At 38.2% G+C, this 19,592-nt stretch overlaps 1 protein-coding gene across 27 annotated transcripts in view; it reads left to right on the top strand.

Moving 5' to 3' along the window:
• Positions 1 to 19,592, top strand: part of BMPR1B (bone morphogenetic protein receptor type 1B) — a 449,057-nt gene that overhangs the window by 340,036 nt on the left and 89,429 nt on the right. For 14 of the 27 annotated variants that reach the window (XM_059887365.1, XM_059887380.1, XM_059887381.1 and 11 more), the window contains one exon: positions 11,577 to 11,650. The exons of the other annotated variants lie outside the window; for them this stretch is intronic. The gene's annotated coding sequence lies outside the window, so the exon portion shown is untranslated. The remainder of the gene's footprint in view (positions 1 to 11,576; positions 11,651 to 19,592) is intronic. 27 annotated transcript variants of the gene reach the window in all.

Here is a 19,592-nt window from a genome sequence, read left to right as displayed (position 1 = left end):
TGCTTGAAATATAGTATTTTAGAGATTGATTTCTTGATGCCACCCTGCCCCTTGTTTCTTAAATCACAGTAGGGAATTACAGGCGATCCTAATGAACACAGTACAACGTGTAGACAGTGTTTAGCATCATTTTGGCCACTACCATTCTTGTGAAGTTCTGCCAGAGGAATATAGTGAGGTTATAAAGGTGATAGATTGAGGGACCTAAAAAGTAAAGGATGCTTTCTGTTTGTTCTAACACATCGGTGGCAACAATGCACCCTTCCTGACAAGGATGTTCCTCACGCTCTGGCGTTTTAAGAGGTGAGATGTTTATTTGGCTTCTTGTTAAACGTGTATGTGAAAATTTTCACAGTGCCTGTGCCCCCCTCCAGAAAATCATAGTAATAGATTATTACAGCAATCAGATTAAAATAAAAATTGGTAGCCAACTTTCGGTCTTTAGGAGTAACTCTATATCAATGAAGAGTTACTGGGAAAAAAGGCAAGATAGGAAGTAGGTACTAGCTCTTTTGGAGTAGAGGAAAACCCCCAAACCCAATGAACAAAAGCAGGTCCCAGTCTCCATGGCCCCTGCAGTTTTATATAACCAGGATTTTACATCCTGCTACTTCATTGCCAGGTCGTATTTCGTACATTTCCTACTGTAATATTTGTGTTTGATCTGGTTGACACTAATTTAAAACTGTTAAAAAAAAATCTACGCTATTAAATATTTTCAGTAGAATTAAGACAAATAGGAAATGCAGTAACAGGAGGATAACAAACATTGCTGCAAATGTGTAGTTTCAAAATTAAAATGGTACTATTGGTATAGGACATTGATTTTTGGTAATATTTTTAAGTGAAAAATGATCCTTGTTGCCATATGGCACACTATAGTGAAAATCTGAGCTGTTAGACCGACACATCTGTTAAATGCATAAACAGGGGTCTGTGTTTAAAATGTTTTCTACTGCAGCTATTATGTGGCACTTCCAACAATTAATCTTGGGCTGTTAATCGGGAGTAACTGCACCTTGTGGTGAGCATCACAGATGTAAGAAATTTGATCTCTGTGGCAATTTACCTGGGAGGAAAGTGGCTCAATTATAGTTCTCAATTTAAATTCTGCAGAGTAGATTGGATTAAACACATTCACATTACTATTGAGTGTAAACTCAAATTATTTAGTTTTATCATTTGTTATGAGAAGTTATCTTCTTTAAATATGTAGTGATGGCTACCATGTATTTAAGGCATATGTATCTCTCAATATCTGTGCATACATAATTTTAACCTTTAAATTACAAATACATGAAAACTTCTGAAAAAATATTAATGTTATAATAGATCAGAGTTCAGATTAGTTTTTTTTTTTGTCTTTGTGAGCCAGTTGAATTTGAAATACCATTTTACCAATCTTTTATTGACTTAAAATAACTGCTAGGAACAAATTTATGAATATGTTTTTTCTGCTAACTTTTCAAATGTATATCTCAGTTTTAGAATCAGACAGGACATTAGGCAAATCTTTAAGACAGTGTACTGACAATTAAAATCAGCTACATTGTCTATCAAGCTTTCTTATGCTACATTTTAAGTTCAGATGGACCCTTTTGGTCTTGATTATTATACTTTTTTCCATCTGTAAAATAATCACTCTGCTCATCATAATAGACTTGTGTGTGTAAATATTCATATTAAAATACCTAAGGATGATTTTTTGACTATGGGCTCAGAATAACCTCATTCTTATTTCTAGGCCCTGCTACTTTTCACTTTATGCTAGAGGAGCTGTGGCTTTTGGATTAACTGATATCTTGCTTGATATCAGCTCCATCATCACACTCCTCCCAAAACTAATTAGCTTCCATATTAGTTAATAATGTGTCTAAGATCACATTAGTAGTATTGATATTTTGGGCAAAAGAACAGAAACTTAAGTAGAGGAAGAAGTTGAATGGAGACCTAAAGAAAAGCTAAAGGAAACACAAGCCTCATGGGACCCAGAGAGGCCACAGGACCTGAGTTTCTACTCATCCATGTCTGTGAGGGACCTCATGGACATTGCCTTCTTTTCTCTGTGTGTCTTTTCCCTTCTTTCTGTCTACAAGTCGTTACCAGACATTCCGTGCATTATAAAATCCAGACCTTTCTACGTCCTTCCAGGTTTGCATCAGTGAGGCTCTGACTCCTTTGCAGCTCATCTCACTACTCAGTGGTCAGCAAGCCACAAAGGCCTTTCCTTTCCGGAAGGATCCAGACTCCTCTTCCTTTCCACATATGTAGTTTCCATAGCCCCAAAAATTCTTTCTACTCTACTTATTCATTTGCTTAAGTATCACTAAGTTTTCCCTAACAATCCAAATTAAATGAGATCCACTTGCTATAACCCCTCATTGTAAGTTTTGTTTCAGTTTTATAGTACATGTGATGTATCATTGTATGTGTCACTCTCCTGCTGAAAGCCCAGCTTCTCAGAGGAAAAACCACGTCCGTCTCACTTATTGCTGAATTCAAGTGCCTAGTACAGTGCTTGGCCTACAGAGGAGTCTACCTCCTTAGACATACTCATTATTTTGTGCATGACCCAAAACAGTGTCTGCATTTTATGATATTTGAAGAGCTTCTTTGCTTAGCTCTCCAAACTTAACTGATAAACATTTCACTGTTTCTTGTTTTTAATTCTTTGGAGAGAGAATTTGATTGACTGCTGACCCTAAACAGTAATCAGATGTGAGTCAAATAGTATGCATAGTCATCCGGTGCCAAGATGGGCACCAGACAGTAATTGACACTGGGGACAGTGGAAGTTTGTTCTAGAAGAAGTTTTGGATTAGGTTGACAATCAAAAACACCTAATATAACTGCTACTGGAATTTAAAATAGCAATATGAATACCTCTAGTATTCCTTTGCTTATAATGAACTCCTATTGGCTACTAAGTGACTTATTAGCTATATGAGTAGAAAAATTATAAAAAAGAATATGTATAATATCATATAAGAAACGAATCACCAGTCCAGGTTCGATGAAGGATACAGGATGCTTGGTGCTGATGCACTGGGATGGCCCAGAGGGATGGTACAGGGAGGGAGGTGGGAAGGGGGTTCAGGATGGGGAGCATGTGTACACCCGTGGCGGATTCATGTTGATGTATGGCAAAACCAATACAATATTGTAAAGTAATTAGCCTCCAATTAAAATAAATAAATTTAAATTTTAAAAAGTACTTTATTTTTTACATCAACTTTGGTATTCAGGAAATGTCACTACAAAAAGTTGTTGATTTTAATAGTAACTGAAGTGGTATGATTTTCTTTACTCTTTAAGAAAAGATGCTGTGGAAACTCAAGATACTAAAGGTGGTGGCAAAAATAATACATGAAACAAGTACTGTAATCTCTTGGCAGATTTAGCTTTGTCAGATTGTTACATATAACTTTCACTCCTTTATTGAAACAAGTAGTTGCACATCATATGTCTCACAAAGAATATCTCATAAATTTTACATTTTGATCCCTAAAAAGGCCACAAGTTTGTGGCTAGCAGTATATGTTTCATTAGATTAGATTCTGGGAACTTGAGTGTCTGAAACTATGCTTTTGATCCCTTTTGGAGTCCAGGGGAGAATGAATATACATAACAAATTCACTTTTTAAAAACCTCTTAAGTACATGCAGAAGACTGGTTTTGGTGCGTAGGTTTTTACTGCTTGATAGTATCCTGTGGTCATAATGCGAGGACCTAATGTCCCCATATTTATCTTAGTATCTTCACAATTTTAACAGGAGTTTTAAAGGTAAGGAAATAGCTACTGATATCAGTTTTGCATCAATTGTGGAACTTCGGCGTTGTGGGAACTGCATTGATAAGATATCAGCCAAGTGTGAGAGAATTTAATATAATATGGCATCTTAAAATTCTTTATGATTATTTCTGTTTTCCTTTAAACTATGCCAAGGCCAATAGTATATAGCTTCAGAAAATCTGAGGCCAGGTTTGTTTTGTAAACTTTGCATAAAATTATCTTTCTGCTATTATGTTTGTAGAAATATTCATGTTGAAACTATGTCTTTGCTAAAATCTTCAGCTTTATTTTGGTTTCTCTAAAAGAAAACTATGACAATATTTTTCAAATCTGAAAAATAATAACCTGCTAATTGTAATTGTGTGTACTTTTAATGATGGTGCACTTTTTATGGGGCTAAATCTCAATGGAATGTTTATCTTGGTTAGAGTCAATATGCTCAGTTGCTTATTGTTTTTAAATTCCATTATGATTTATATGTTTCTTTTTTGAAAAAAGTAAAGGTTAATGTTGTAAGAGTAATATGCTATATTTGCCCATTAACTATTAACTCATTTAAGTGAGGGGATGTGCAGCTCATTGGAGGAATATTCAACTGGTTCTGAGTTTAACTCAGGCGCTTAAATCAGCTGAGTTATCGAGAACTGTCCGGTGACCTGGAAAACAACAAAAAAGTTTCATCAGGACGTAACAGAAGAAGGGTAGATGCCACTTAATTGAGGTTACTAAACAAGTTGCCTTTTTACTTCCATACTTTCTTATACATATTATATATACCTGCATACATATGTTTCTTATATGCATGTTTTCATAGGGTATTACAGTTTATTGAAATCAGACACTATCACTAAATATTTCCTACTTAATTTCCTATGCCCTGAATGAAAATGTGTTCAAATTGGGGAATGGGTTTAAAGGAAAAGGACCCTCATGATAAATTGAATGATTTTACTGACATAAGACATTCTTTCAGTGGGTATTTTTGAAGATTGTTTTGGGCTGTATTTTTAAAAAGACACTAAACAGTTTATTCATAAAATGCATTTTGGTAGTTATGAATATTGTTAATCTACCCTACTTAACCTCTTCTAGTGAAAAATATAATTTTCTGTCTTTTTTTGTTAGACTTAATGACAAACATCTTGCAAATTAGATTTTCATATATTTCATCTCTTTCTTATGCTCAATTTAATCTATCAAAGCCACACATTGTAGAAGACATCTGGTATTGAGCTTAGGCAGCTGGGTTTCATTTGTAAAGGTTTTGAGCAAATTTCGGTGCTTGCCAACAATAATATAGCAGTTGGCCAATGTGTTTTCTTTGTGGCAGCTTGGTGCCGTGTGGCAGGAGAGACCTGAATTCAGGATCAGGTGATTTTCTGGCCTCTTCCTGGCTTGACTGGAAGGACTTGAGGATTTTATGCAGGTGTTGCGGTGACCACTGGCTGGGTGAGGGGCCTGCTGCAGTGGCTAGTGAATGAGAATTAGTTGATGAGCAGTGGCAATCAGCAGTGATCCATTCGAGAAACCAGGAGTCTGCAGTTTTCCTCACAGCATGGTTCAGTGTATTTCCGACATCAGAGTCACTGAAGGTCATTTTAAAGATGCAGTCCCCTATACCCCATCCCAGATCTACTGAACCAAGTATTTGGGAGCTGAGCCCAGAAAGCTGCAGTTGATTAAGCTACCTCAAGGGATTTGGCACACACTGCATTAGAGTTAATAAATTTCAGTTCATTCTTTACCTGCAGACAAAACCTCTAACCCCCCTTTTCTGACCAAGAAACTTATTTATATTAATGGTATTTAAAAAGAATCGTCAGAGTTTGTTTCAGAAATAACTTACCTACATATCTGGTTTTGGTGTTCTTTCTTAAGATACTGCATTAGTATAGCCTGTTGTTTAATGAAACAGTTGTCCTGACATTATTAAAATATTGTCCCTAATGATGAAGAAGGGATCCTAAGTCTTAATTTATTTGGAAGAATCCAAATCTGGAATGAAGGATTTCTTGGAGGGTGAAACAAAAATGTGAATCCCAAATTAATGTACATTCAGGTACATTAATTAAGTCATTTCTCTCTCCAGATTGTCATAGGACATCTGGTTGGCTCTTGGAAATCTTTTCAGAGTTTGGCTCTGTGAACCACCTTCAGAAAGCTCCTTATTGTTGTTGAAACGCTTCTGAGCCCTGTTGTTGTTGAGTTGCTAAGTCCTGTCCAACTCTTTGCGATCCCATGGACTGCAGCACTCCAGGCTTCCCTGTCCTTCACTATATTCTGGAGTTTGCTCAAACTCATATCCATTGAGTTGGTGATGCTATCTAACCACGTCATCCACTGTTTCTTCCTTCTCCTGACCTCAGTCTTTCCCAGTGTCAGGGTCTTTTCCAAAGAGTTGGCTCTTTGCATCAGGTGACCAAAGTATTGGTGCTCCAGCATCAGTCCTTGCAATGAATATTCAGGGTTGATTTCCTTTAGGATTGACTGGTTGGATCTCCTTGCAGTCCAAGGGCCTCTCAAGAGCCTTCTCCAGCACCACAGTTCGAAAGCATCAATTTTTCAGCACTCAGCCATCTTTATGGTCCAACCCTTACATCGATACATGGCTACTGGAAAAACCATAGCTTTGACTAGATGGACCTTTGTCAGCAAAGTGATGTCTCTGCTTTTTAATACACTCTCTAGGTTGATCATACCTTTCCTTCCAACGACTAAGCGTCTTTCAATTTCATGGTTGCCATCACCGTCCACAGTGATTTTGGAGCCCAAGAAAATAAAATGTCATGGTTCCCTGAGCCCTGTACCCCCCTCTAATTATATTCAACATGTTATTCCTAATGCAGATAGTTTGTCTTTGTAGCAATGTAGGCGGTTTTGGTGACTGTTCTGAAATAAACCAAGTCATAACTCTCTTCTTCTGCTGGAAAAGTTCTATGCCAGAATTCTTACCTAGTGTTGTATTTTTGTTTTATTGGTTCTGAGTCCAGAATTGAGTTTTCCAGACAAACACTTATGAGTTCCAGGGCAGTATGGAAACACACCCAGGGAATGTGTGGTTTGAAGTGAGGATTGCCTCTTTAGAAGTGAATAGGGTAGTGACTGTTGTTGAAATGTCATTAAATGGAAATGTACTTTTCACCTTATCTTCCTTTGGAAGTTAGCACTCAGGATAGTCACTTTAGAAAGTTCCTGCATCCCCTCAGGGACCTGATTTACAATAAACATACACATAGTGCTTAATGTAAGCAGCCAGCACCCCGGAAAATACAGCATGAAAAAAGGGTAACAGAAGGGGCAATCTGAGTGTTTGAGAATGTCTCGTTTTCATGATCCATGTCATGCATGGGCTACATCTGTAGCTTTTTACAGTTTTTGGAGGGAGCTCAGCAATGCAGCTGTCTCTAATGTACTGTGAACCTTGAAAAGGAATTTCCTTTCAAGTAAGAGCGGAAGTAGTTCGTGTGTGGGATGATGGAGCTGAAGGTTTTCTTCAACAGAGAATAAAGTGCCATTATATAAACAAACATCTACACAACCTCAAGTAAGCCCAGTAAAAACAAATGCTACGGGCACCTACATTGCTGTTTGAAAAGACCTAGTTAATTTTAACGATCTACTTGTGTTCTCTCATTTTCACAAGGGAGGAAGCATGGGCACACAGTTGTTAGGCGACTTACCCAAATCTCACTGTTACTTCTAGTGGCTGAACCAGAATTTGGAGTTGCAGAGGTTTTGTTCTTGTTCTTTGAGGAATTACATTTAAATTGGACTTTATGATTTGTATTTAGGCTGAATCTTTGGAAGTCAAAGTCTTTGCCACATGAACAATTTTATTTAAGAGACACATAGAAACACACACCACAAGTACCATAAATGAATATTCCAGGGTAAGAATAAAGCTCAGAGATGATAACTTCTGCTTAGATTTTCCCACTTACTATAATATGTAATATTTTGTAAAAAGTACCATATATTCAGCCACATTTAGACTGTCATAATTTAGTGCTTATATTTCCCTGGTGGCTCAGTGGTAAAGAATCCTCCTGCAATATAGGAGTCACGGGTCTGATCCCTGGGTCAGGAAGATCCCCTGGAGGAGGAAATAACAACTAATTCCAGTATTCTTGCCTGAGAAATCCCATGGACAGAGGAGCCTAGAGGGCTACAGTCCATGGGGTTGCAAAAGAGTCAGATATGACTTAGCAACTAAACAACACAACAATTTAGTGCTTATAGAAATGCAACTTATGTTCAGTTTGTTCTTAGCCATAGTACCTCGCCATCTGAGGTGGGAAGGCAAAATTAGCAACACAATTGAATTATTTTCTAAGGAAAAAAAAAACCTATCTTGCTGTGAAGAATGGAGCATCCTTCCCTTTTTCCTCTTCCTAAGATTTTCTGCAAATGTTATTCTAAAGAGATTACTTGTGAAGTATCCTGAGTAGCTCTGACTGCAAATAAGTAATATGATATGCAGCTTTACACAAAAGTGAATGCTCTCATCTCTCCAGATTTATTTCTTAATGCTAAAATTACAAGGTCATTGTTCCTTCCTATTGCAGGGTATCACTTATACATGGATCCTTTAGGTTTACACATTGAGTTTTATGGTCAGGAGCAGTAGCTGTAGAATGTTTTAGTATAATCGATGAACTGTCTTTACCAGATAAAATTGCTTTGGTGTTTATACTAATCTCTTCTACCTCTTCCTCAGTCACTGTGAATCCACACTGTGATTTTGCAAACTGAATACTTGGTCTTTTGTTCTGGGGCTTTGTTTTCATTTTTTAATTTCTTTTTAAGGAATTTTTGAATTTGTGCTGAAGATTTCTTATCACCTATTTGTACTTGGTATGTGAGCATAATTATACACCCCATGAAAAAGTTCTGTAATGTTTTACTTCTTTGTCTAGATTCTTTGTTTATTATCCCCTTGGCTTTCAATAAATCAATACTTTATTTACAAAATAATCAAAATGGTCTAGGGCTTAAAAAGAAAAGTGTATACTTATAGTTCTGTTAGGTGCTAAGCTAACAGACAATATTTTACTTGTGATTTTATAATTCACAAATCCAAGGATACAAATATCTGCATTGTAATCCATTTACTTGTAAATGCCTGTGTTTGTAGATAGTAAGTAAGCACTGAGCAAGTTAGGTATATTTGCTCTTCTAGATATAAAAACTTACTATGATTTTATAGTTTAATAGCTATAGTAATTAAAATAGTGTGGTTATGGCCCAGGGTAGCCATAGATTTGTGGGACATGATATAGAATCATATATATAAGGAAAGAATATATCAGAGGGGACATTAGAGATCAGTGGAGAAAGGTAGACTTGTTTGAAAACCTCACTTCATACCATGTATAAAATTCATGAAACAGGAGAAAAATAATCATCTCCAAATATGTCGTAAAGCTAAAGGTGAAATTCAAAAAGTGAAAATGTTTAGAAGAAAATAATAGCTCATGTTCCATGTATTGTTATAAACACTTCATCATTTAAATGCACACAACATGAGATAGGTGCTCTTATCCCCCTATCCTATAAATGAAGAAACAGCTTCAGACAAGTAAATTTGTTTCAGATTACACAGTGATACATGGTAGAATATAGATTCAAATCAAGACAGATTGGTTCTTGTGTCCATTCCATTGGTAGCTATATAATACAGTGTCTCTTAGAGTAGAACATTTGTATGTGAAGATGCTCAGTCATGTCCGACTCTTTGCGACCCCGTGGACTGTAGCCCACCAGGCGTCTCCGTCCATGGGATTCTCTAGGCAAGAATACTGGAGTGGGTTGTCATTTCCTTCAACATTTGTATAGCTTAAAGTTAAAAAAATGCAAAGATCACAGAACATAAAGATATTATTTTAGAATTTCTAAGCAGTTTAATTATTGGTAGTTCAACAAAGCAAATAACAAGCCAAAGGATGGCTTAAATACTTGGAAAACATGTTACAAGACATGTAACTGAGAAAAATTTAATATCAATTATATATAAAGAATGTCTTCCTAAATGAGAAAAATACCAAAAAAGGGTCAGAAGACATGAACAGGCCATTGACAGAGTAGATGGAAGTACAGGAAAAGAAACTAAATAAGTAAAGTTAAAATAATATGAGCTACCAAGTTAAAATTAAGGAATGGGCAAAATAATCTGAGGTTATCAAGCCTTGGCAGGCATATGGAGAAATGGGAATTTTCAAGCACTGCTAATTGGAATCTAAGTTGTTCTCAACCATTTTCAAAAGTAATATATGATTTTTAGGTCTGGATCATATTTATATAGAAATATTCATAAGATAAAGCAATTGAGATATGCTGTCAAAAGCACAAGCAGCAATAAAATAATGTATAATACAAAGGATCATCAAAGAAAAATACATCATCAAGAAAGTGAGAGAAGAGCCCACAGAATGGAGAAAACACTTGCAAATCATATATCCAGTGTTGGACTCCATTCCAGATTATATAAAGAACTCTTAAAACCAATAATAAAAGGTAATTTTTTTTAAATGGGAAAGGATTTTGACAGAAATTTCTCTAAAGAATATGTAGAGATGGCCAATGATCATATGAAAAGATGCTCAGTGTCATTAGCTATCAGTTCAGTTCAGTCACTCAGTCATGTCTGACGCTTTGTGACCCCATGCACTGCAGCACGCCAGGCTTTCCTGTCCACCACCAACTCCTGGAGCTTGATCAAATTCATGTCCATCGAGTTGGTGATGCCATCCACCTCTGTGGCCCCTTCTCCTCCTGCCTTCAGTCTTTACCAGCATCAGGGTCTTTTACAGTGACTTAGCTCTTCCTATCAGGTGGCCAAAATATTGGAGCTTCAGCTTCAGCATCAGTCCTTCCAATGAATATTCAGGACTGATTTCCTTTAGGATTGACTGGCTTGATCTCCTTGCAGTCCAATGGACTCTCAAGAGTCTTCTCCAACACCACAGTTCAAAAGCATCAATTCTTTAGCACTTAGCTTTCTTTGTACTCCAACTCTCACATCCATACATGACTACTGGAAAAACCATGGCTTTGACTAGACAGACCGGTGTTGGCAAAGTAATGTCTCTGCTTTTTAATATGCTGTCTTGGTTGGTCATAGCTTTTCTTACAAGGACCAAGCACCTTTTAATTTCATGGCTGCGGTAACCACCTGCAGTGATTTTGGAGCCCCCCAAAATAAACTCAGCCACTGTTTCCACTGTTTCCCCATCTATTTGCCATGAAGTGATGGGACCAGATGCTATGATCTTTGTTTTTTGAATGTTGAGTTTTAAACCAGCTTTATCACTCTCCTCTTTCACCTTCATCAAGGGGCTCTTTAGTTCTTCTTCACTTTCTGCCATAAGGGTGGTATCATCTGCATATCTGAGTTTATTGATATTTCTCCTGGCAGTCTTGATTTCAGCTTGTGCTTCATCCAGTCCGGCGTGTCTCATGATGTACTCTGCGTATAAGTTAAATAAGCAGTGTGGCAATATATAGCCTTGACGAACTCCTTTCCTAGTTTTGAACCAGTCCATTGTTCCATATCCAGTTCTAACTGTTGTTTCTTGACCTGCATACAGGTTTCTCAAGAGGCAGGTCAGGTGGTCTGGTATTCCCATCTCTTGAAGAATTTTCTCCAGTTTGTTGTGATCCACACAGTCAAAGGCTTTGGCATAGTCAATAAAGCAGATGTTTTTCTGGAACTCTCTTGCATTTTCTATGATCCAGCAGATGTTGGCAATTTGATCTCTGGTTTTTCTGCTTTTTCTAAATCCAGGTTGAACATCTGGAAGTTCATGGTTCATGTACTGTTGAAGCCTGGCTTGGAGTATTACTTTGCTAGCGTGTGAGGTGAGTGCAATGGTGTGGTAGTTTGAACATTCTGTGGCGTTGCCTTTCTTTGGGATTGGAATGAAAACTGACCTTTTCCATTCCTGTGTCCAGTCCTAAGTTTTCCAAATTTGCTGGCATATTGAGTATAGCACTTTCACAGCATCATCTTTTAGGATTTGAGATAGTTCAACTGGAATTCTCTCACCTCCTCTAGTTTTGTTCGTAGTAAGGCTCACTTGACTTCGTATTCCAGGATGTCTGGCTGTAGGTGAGTGAGCACGCCATCGTAGTTATCTGGGTCATTAATATTTTTTTAAACAGTTCTGTGTGTTCTTCTTAATATTTTCTGCTTCTGTTACGTCCATACTGTTTCTGTCCTTTATTGTACCCATCTTTAGCTGTCAGTGGCATTCAAATCAAAACCACGAGATACTTGTCCACCCACTAGAGTGGCTATAATCAAAAAGATAATAGCCAGTGTTGGCAGAGATGTGGAGAAATTGGAATCCTCATACACTACTTCTGGGAATAGAAAATGGTGTAACCGCTTTTGAAAAAACAGTCTGTCAGTTCCTCACAGTGTTAAACATTCAGTTACCATATGCTCCAGATGTTTCACTCCTGAGTATCTATCCAAGAGAAGTGAGAACCTAATGTCCCCACAGAATTTGTACATGTTCACAGCAGTGTTATTCATAATAGCCAGTAAGTGGAAAACTCATATGTCCAGCAGCTGATGAATGGATAAACAAAATGTTGTGTATCTATATAGTAAAATATTCTTTGGCAATAAAAATTATGCTATAACTTGAATAAACTTTGAAAACATCATTCTGTGTGAAAGAAGCCAGATTCTAAGAACACATATTGTCATATTGCATTTATATGAAAAGTCTAGAATTTAAAACTATACACTGATGTAAGAGAGATTAGTAGCCTTAAGTTGCCTGGGATGGGGAGCCAGGGGCAAGAATAGGGAGTGACTGTTAATGGCTATGGGACTTGTTTGAGGGTGTTATGAAGATGTTCTAAAATTGCATGGTGATATAATTGCAAAACTCTGTGCTAAAAAGGATTGAATTGAACATGTTAAATAGGTCAGTCTTACGGCATGTGAATTGTTTCTATAAAGCTCCGAAAATATTCATTGTTGTTGTTGTTCATTCACCCAGTTGTGTCCAGCTCTTTCGACCCCATGGACTGCAGCACGCCAGGCCTCCCTGTCCCTTACCATCTCCTGGAGTTTGCCCAAGTTCATGTCCATTGTATCAGTGATGCCCTCTTATTCTCTGACGCCCTCTTCTCCTTCTGCCCTCAGTCTTTCTCAGCATCAGGGACTTTTCCAATGAGTCGTCTCTTCGCATGAGATGACCAGAATACTGGCGCTTCAGCATCAGTCCTTCCAGTGAAGTAGGCTATTTATCTACTACTATGAAATATTCTAGTAGTAGATAAAAAGCCAATTTATGATAGTGGTGAATATGGTGGGAGAAGGGGTTGGTCCTCAATCGACTTTATTCTATAATTTATTCCTTTATGATAAAAAAAATCCCTGAAGACTGAACCCAATATTCTCTTTTTTAGTGTATTTGTAGAATTATATGTAATAAAAGAGATAACCCATAACAAAATTGAGTACATAGCCACACCCTTACCTTCCTTTCAGCTAGAAAGCACTATGGGTTTTTCTTTCCTCTAAAAATTAAAGGAGCTTTGTAGCTGGTGCTAGTGGCAAAGAATCTGGCTGCCAATGCAGAAGACATAAGAGATGTGGGTTTCATTCCAGGGTTGGGAAGATTTCCCGGAAAAGGTCATGACCACTTACTCTAGTATTCAAGACTTGGGTTCCAGAAAATGTTCTCTACAAGGAAAACACTGAATTCAGGTTCCGGTGTTGACTGTTATTTTCTTTTTCTGATATCAATTATAATAGTATTTTACTTGTGAAATCAGAATTTTAGTGAGGAGGCTTTGTTATTTTATTTAGTTGGTTTATGAGAAAAATTACTTGTGATTAAGAGTTACCATTAGTTCTGGTTAAGATCATATCATTTTTCCTTTGTTAAAACTTAGCAGAGTAGCCCACCTGCAACCCTGCTTGTTCAGTTATTGCTTTTGGGGACAATTGGTCTTCATAATTCTGTATCTGGGCCTTATGGGGATCTGTTAATTTGCCTATGAATCTTTATCATTAACTGTCTCTACAGAGATTAATAGATCGTCCTAGGGACAGAGAGCACGCCTATAGGCTAGGAAGCCTCTTTCCAAGCTTTTCTCCTTGTTACTGTAGCAGAAATGCCTTTCCTGTAGAGTAGCTGGAAAACTGCCCACACTGACAAGCCCTTCTCAGATAGCAGTAACTCATAGTCATAACAAAAACATTTTCTCCCCAGAATATTGTTTCATACTTCTCCCACTCAGGGCCATGGCCATCATTAGGATGGGAAAATGACCCCAGGGCCTTGAGGTTTGTACATCAGAGTATTAACAACAAGTGATGCTAAAGCTGATTCAGGATAAGCTGGCATGTGGTTGTGACAGCATTCAAATACTGTTGAAATACGTTTGCTCTATAGAGTACAGCTTAAGCAAGAGTTCTTTTGTTGAATTCTAGAACCTATAAACATAAGCGTGATTGGAATAGTTTACTTAGAGTCAAAGGATGAAAAAATGTGCAGAGCCAGAAGTCTGTGTAGGGAAACGGATGACACATGAAAGCTAGATTGTGACTAGACAGTGAGTGGTTTTCAAATTGTGGTCCCTGCATCAGTGTAACATGGGGACCTGTTGGAAATATAAATTCTCGTGTCCCAACCCAGATCTACTGAATCAAAGTCTCCAGGGAATGCATCCAGAAAACTTTGTTTTTAACAAGCCGTCCGGTTGATACAGATGTGTGGTTAAAGTTTGAGAACTTTGAACTAAAATTATGTGGCTTTGTGAGTAAACTTGAACTTTATCCCACAGGCAATGGAAATTCGTGGAGGGTTCGTGAGCTGAGTTATGGTATGATTGGTGTTTTAGTTAGATAATGGAGTCGTCTGCCTTCTTTTTCTAATAAAGGAATTTCAGTTTAGAAAAAATTAAAAATGCTACCACATCTAGCTATGTGATTGATTGCATATGTTTCAGAAGTGTCTATTATTTTGTAGTATTTTATAATTAAATATGAGTTGTTTAAGGACTTAATAGAACTTTGGAAGTTTCAAACTTGAATGATTTTTATTCTCTATAAATTATAAAATGATGCTTTCTTTTGTATGCTGTTTTGTTCCCTACACTGAAAACACTTTGCAGTTTTAATAGGACCTAGGTGTACTCTTAAATTCTAAAGATATTCTCCAAATAATTTTAGAAAATGTCTGAGGGCGTTTCCCAGGTCACTTTACTGTGTAATTTTTTCCCAAGTATGTTTTGCCTTTTAAATGTTTTCATTTTTCCTCTTAATCTTGTTATGCATCAGTAACACATGATGTGTTGGCATCTTCGGGAATTGCACATTTGTTCCAAGTGAAAAGGACTAGGTTCAGAAAATCTAGTCAGCCAGAAAATTTACCCAACAGAAACCTATATTGAATTTAAAAATAACGTGCTCACATTTTCCATCAGAACTAAAATGGATTGAAGTCAGGAAGCCTCTATGAGAAGTTGACTGGGCTCTGCCCTCCATGAACATGGCTTCTGGTGTGGCTCAGTGGTAAACAATCTGCCTGCCAATGCAGGAGACGCAGGTTCTATCCCTGGGTTGGGAAGATCCCCTGGAGAAAGAAGGCAATGGCACCCTACCCCAGTACTCTTGCCTGGAAAATCACATGGATGGAGGAGCCTGATGGGCTGCAGTCCATGGGGTCGCTAAGAGTTGGACACGACTGAGCGATTTCACTTTCACTTTTCACTTTCATGCTTTGGAGAAGGAAATGGCAACCCACTCCAGTGTTCTTGCTGGAGAATCCCAGGGACAGGGGAGCCTAGTGGGCTGCCATCTATGGGGTCGCACAGAGTCGGACACGACTGAAGTGACTTAGCAGCAGTAGCCAGTATTCTTGCCTGGAAAAATTCCATGGACAGAGGAGCCTGGTGGACCTCAATCCATGGGGTTGCCAAGAGTTGGACATGACTGAGCTGAGCACACATGTGCTACCTGAACAGCATAACCAAATACGTTGTTTAGTCCTGTAACTTGTAGACAACGTGGCGAAAAAGATCTTTTTTCCAGAAGTCTGGCATGGGGCTGACTGTAAAGATCTGATTTTTATCAACCCTCTCTTTAGGAGTCTTTAAGATTTAAGATTCAGTACAATGATTTATTTTACTTCCAGATGGTCTTATTTTTATGTTAACTGGAATGCTGGTATTAAGATCCAATAAGATGGGAAGGAGGAAGCAGGAGAGGAGGGACAAATTAGGAGTTTGGGATTAAGAGATACACACTACTAATATATAAACATTGCAGACCTACTGGATAGCACAGTATCTCTATTGAATATAGAGAAGTGTATTCAGTATGTTATAATAACCTAAAGTGGAAATGAATCTGAAAAAAGTGTGTGTGTGAATGTATACACACATACACACTTTGTTGTACATCTGAAACATTGTGAATCTACTATACTTCAATTAAAAAAAAATGCAGTAAGCATTTTTAATCTTTAATGATCTAATTCTATAAATATCCTAACACATATTATACTCAGATCTTGGCTCAGAGTTAACTATTTGGGAAAAAGCAGGAGTCTTTTCTGATGGGATTCAAAATAATTGAATTTTAATTGTTTCCCAGCTACTGAATATTATGTGACTTTGGACATAAGCTTCAGTGTCTCAGGATGAGGTGACACGTTAAAATATTTAAATAGTTCATATGAGAAGTTGGTTTGGGGCACAGATACTGTTTTAAAAATAAACATAGAATGACTCGGAGAAACCACTTATTCCTTAATTTAACATACTTTAATTGCATACCTAGTATCTTCCAGTGTTGTAATATGCCCTTTGGGTTCAAGAAAAATATTCCATGATTACATCCTGGAGGGGAGGCAGGCACATACAAAGACTACTTTGGGAATGGGTGGGTGTGTATCTAACTTAAAAGGAGATATCTACTGAGTTTCCAATTAAAGGCTGATAAGGAGTTATTTGAGCAAAACAGATAGCCAGAGGGACCAACCTGAGCTAAATTCCAGAGAGCCCCGAGAGAGCACGGTGTGGCCAGAGGATTGAGTTTATTTAGTATAACTGCAGAGTTAGAGGTGAGGGGTAGTGAGTGGCTAATTTGAGATTGTAAGCAGGGCTGAAGAGATGAAGGTGTGTGTGAACCGGAGATGCAGAGATCCATGACTACCTTTTAGAAGGAAGTAACATACATAATCGTATTTCCCACTGTCTTTTGGTTAATGGCAGTTTCATGCCTGCAGCTAATTAGGAGCAAACCTTGGCATTATCCTTATCTCTTCTTTATGTCTCACGTAGTGCATATAGTCCATTAGAGAATTATTCCAAGACTATTTTTTAGGGCTCCATGTACTCCACTTCAGAATCCTCTTGAGACTACCCCTTCCTGCTGTCATGGGTGTGTGTGTGCTCAGTTGCTTCAGTCGTGTCCGACTCTTTGCGACCCTGTGGACTGTAGCCTGCCAAGGTCCTCTCTCCATGGGATTCTCCAGGCAAGAATACTGGAGTGGATTGTCATGCTCTCCTCCAGGGGATCTTCCTGACCCAGGGATTGAACCCCCATCTCCTGCATTGCAGGCGGATTCTTTACCCACTGAGCAACCTCTTGTGAAGGCATTGCCCTGTTTTATGAAGATGAAATTGGACACTCACTTAACCTCTTGGTCCCCTGCCTTGGGGCTTCTTTAATGCAACACGAGGAAGCAATGTGTGCTGACACACAGCTTGAAAGGAAGGGCCATACACGACCAGTGGGGTATGGTGGGAGCCGAGCCAGAATGGAGATACTGAGATTCATGTCATGGTACCTCTGGCGAGGTGAGCTAGTTAACTCATCCTCAGATTGCCTATGTTTTTTCTTTCCTGTTTCACAGCCCTGGCTGATTCCTGGATGACATTGCCGGTAAACTGCCTGTTGGCAAGCAGTTGTCTTAGGCTCTACTTTCTTGGAAATTAAAGTAATAATAATGCCTTCAAAACACGTCTTGAATTTGGCCGCTTCTCATCACCCCTGCCACTGCCATCCGTGTTCAAACCACAGTCAGCACCCGTCTGAATCATGCACTCACTGCTTCACTGTCGGTGCCTGCAGTCATCTAAGTGCTCTCTGCTTTGATTTTTGTCCCTATAGTCCATCTTTGGCACAGCAACCAGAGGAAAAAGTTCCCACAAGGCCCTCTCAGATCCGTCTCTTTTTCTTCTATGACCTCCCCTCCTACTACTGTGCCTCTTTCTGGACAAACCTGTGCCTCATGCTCTTCAGTGACCCCAGGTACACTTCCACCTCAGGGCTCTTGCTTTCTTCTGTCTGGAACACTCCCACTTCATAGCTCACTCTCACCGCCTTTCCCTTCCCAGAAATGACTGCCTCAGAGAGGAGATTCTGACTGTCCTCTTTAAAATAACAACCACGCCCTACATCTTCTATCTCCTTTCTCTGCTTTATTTCTCCACATTGCACATAACATAATGTGCTTTCATCTTGACTTGACTTCTCTTCTCTTTTCTCCAGTAACTGTCAGCTTTGTCAGGGCAGGGAATTGTGTCTTTTTCTGTTCATTATTACATCCTTGGGCAGAACCTGTTACCTGGTAGGTGTTTCCAAATAACTGTTTAGTTAAGCAAATAAATGAATGTGTATTTTAGAAAATGTAGTTCTGGTTATAGTATAAGATGGTTAGAGGAAGGTAGGGCTAGAGATTGGGAGCCTGTTGTAGACCACCAGGTAAGAAATGGTGAGGGCTACATTTGGAATCTTCTAACAATATCAGTAGAGAGTTAAGGAAGGATTCCAGAAAAATTTAGAAGATTGAAATGATTGTATTGCTAATGGATTGGATATAATGGATATAGAGAGGGAGACATCCAGCAAGATTCTTGGGTTTTTCTTTGGCAGCTGTGAGGATGATGGGTATGCTTATCAGAAAGAAACTGAAGACAGTTTAGGTTTAGAAAGAACAAGGATAGGCTGGAGAGGCTTCAGGAAGGAGGAAGAACTTCAGATTTAAATACGTTGAGTTTGGTATATCAGCAAGACTTCTTAGCATGAAATGTTAGTTTCATAGTCAGTTGACTATAAAAGGACTAGAGCTCAGAAGAGGATACTTGTGTCTAATAAGTGGATTGTGTCTTGAGATGGGCCTTACGCAAATCAAGCAAGGGAAAACCGTGCACTACAGCATGTTCCTATAGGAGTATAGGAATGCCTACTGTTGCCAGGGGGGAAAGTGGCTCTTGTTTTAAAAAAGTTTGAAAGAGAAATCCTTGAAAAAGAGAAAAGAAAAAAGGGAACTGTCTGATTCATTTTTGTTGGTACACTTTGAAAGAATGAAAACAGCATTTATCTTCAGTGAAGTGTCTAAGTACCTCTAGAATACAAAGAAGTTAGCCTTTACCTTGCCCTGGCTAGCCTCAAACACTCCGTTTTACTTTCACAGCCATCTTCTTTTATTGAAAACACGTTGAAGTACATTTTTTTCCTTTAGTCACCAGAAATGAGTACGTTCTTTAGTAAAATATCCAGAATGCAAGTAATGAAAAATGTTTAATGTTTCGAGTAAGATTCCTGGTATATATGTATCTATTGAGTAATATAAGTTTTCAGTGACTGTGTTCTCCACTTATATGCTTTTCACCTATTTTGAAGCTCAGATTTTTGCCAATAGCTTTCATACCTCTGGTGATTTTTATTACCTTATTTAGTAGAGGAGAGGAAAGCATCTTGAACTGGTCTTCAGCCTAGACATTTATTTAACAATTTGATTTCTCAAGGGGCAACACTGTTGGAAGA

Source organism: Bos taurus, chromosome 6 (genome assembly GCF_002263795.3).
Source record: "Bos taurus isolate L1 Dominette 01449 registration number 42190680 breed Hereford chromosome 6, ARS-UCD2.0, whole genome shotgun sequence".
Lineage (NCBI taxonomy): Eukaryota > Metazoa > Chordata > Mammalia > Artiodactyla > Bovidae > Bos > Bos taurus.
Note: the sequence above shows the minus strand (reverse complement) of the source record. Positions and strands in the feature narration are given on the sequence as shown.